Consider the following 1,226-nt stretch of genomic DNA (forward strand, 5'->3'; position numbering starts at 1 on the left):
AGTTTATCTTCCCTGCAGACTTTGTAATCCTAGATACCGATGAGGAAGGCAACAATTCAATCATCTTGGGCAGACCATTTCTAGCAACTGCAAGAGCCATTATTGATGTGGAAAAAGGAGAAATGATTTTCAGAGTACACAATGAGCAAATGATCATCAATGTTTTCAAGTCAATGCAACATCCCCCAGAGAAGGAAGATCATTTGAGGGTAGACATGATAGAGAGCCTGGTGGAAGAAATATTAGACAGTGATCAGCATAAACAAGAAGAAGATAATCAAGAAACAATAGAGGAACATGTGGCTGAGGTTTTCATAAATAAAGAAGTGGAACCAAGCAAGAAAGAAGAGGTGCAAAAGCAAGAACTGAAGCCATTACCTTTTCATCTCAAATATGCATTTCTTGGGACTTCAGAAAGCCTCCCAGTGATCATCAATTCATCCTTGACAAAGAAAGAAGAAGGAGAGCTTCTTGATGTTCTCAGAGCCCACAAGGATGCCTTAGGATGGACCATTGATGTCTTGAAAGGCATCAGCCCTACAATTTGCATGCATAAGATTCTTTTGGAGGACAATTCCAAAGCAGTAATTCAACCTCAGAGAAGACTCAACCCTGCAATGAAGGAAGTTGTTCAGAAGGAAGTGATGAAGTTATGGAATGCAAGAATCATATATCCTATTTCTGATAGCTCATGGATAAGCCCAGTCCAAGTGGTACCAAAGAAAGGAGGGATGACAGTCATTACTAACGAGAAGAATGAACTCATTCCCACCAGAACAGTGACAGGGTGGAGGATGTGTATTGACTATAGAAGATTGAATGATGCCACACGCAAAGATCACTTCCCACTTCCTTTCATTGATCAAATGCTTGAAAGGTTGGCCGGCCATGCTTATTATTGCTTCTTGGATGGCTATTCTGGGTATAATCAGATAGTGGTAGATCCAAAGGACCAAGAAAAGACTTCATTCACATGCCCAGTTGAAGTTTTTGCCTATAGAAGAATGCCATTCGGATTATGCAATGCCCCAGCCACTTTTCAAAGGTGTATGCTCTCCATTTTCTCAGATATGGTTGAAAAATTTTTAGAGGTTTTCATGGATGACTTTTCTGTTTTTGGTGACACTTTCAATACTTGCTTAAACCATCTAACTCTTGTCTTGAAACGATGCCAAGAAACTAATTTGGTTTTGAACTGGGAGAAGTGCCATTTCATGGTACCTAAG

This window comes from Arachis duranensis, chromosome 5 (assembly GCF_000817695.3).
Source record: "Arachis duranensis cultivar V14167 chromosome 5, aradu.V14167.gnm2.J7QH, whole genome shotgun sequence".
Lineage (NCBI taxonomy): Eukaryota > Viridiplantae > Streptophyta > Magnoliopsida > Fabales > Fabaceae > Arachis > Arachis duranensis.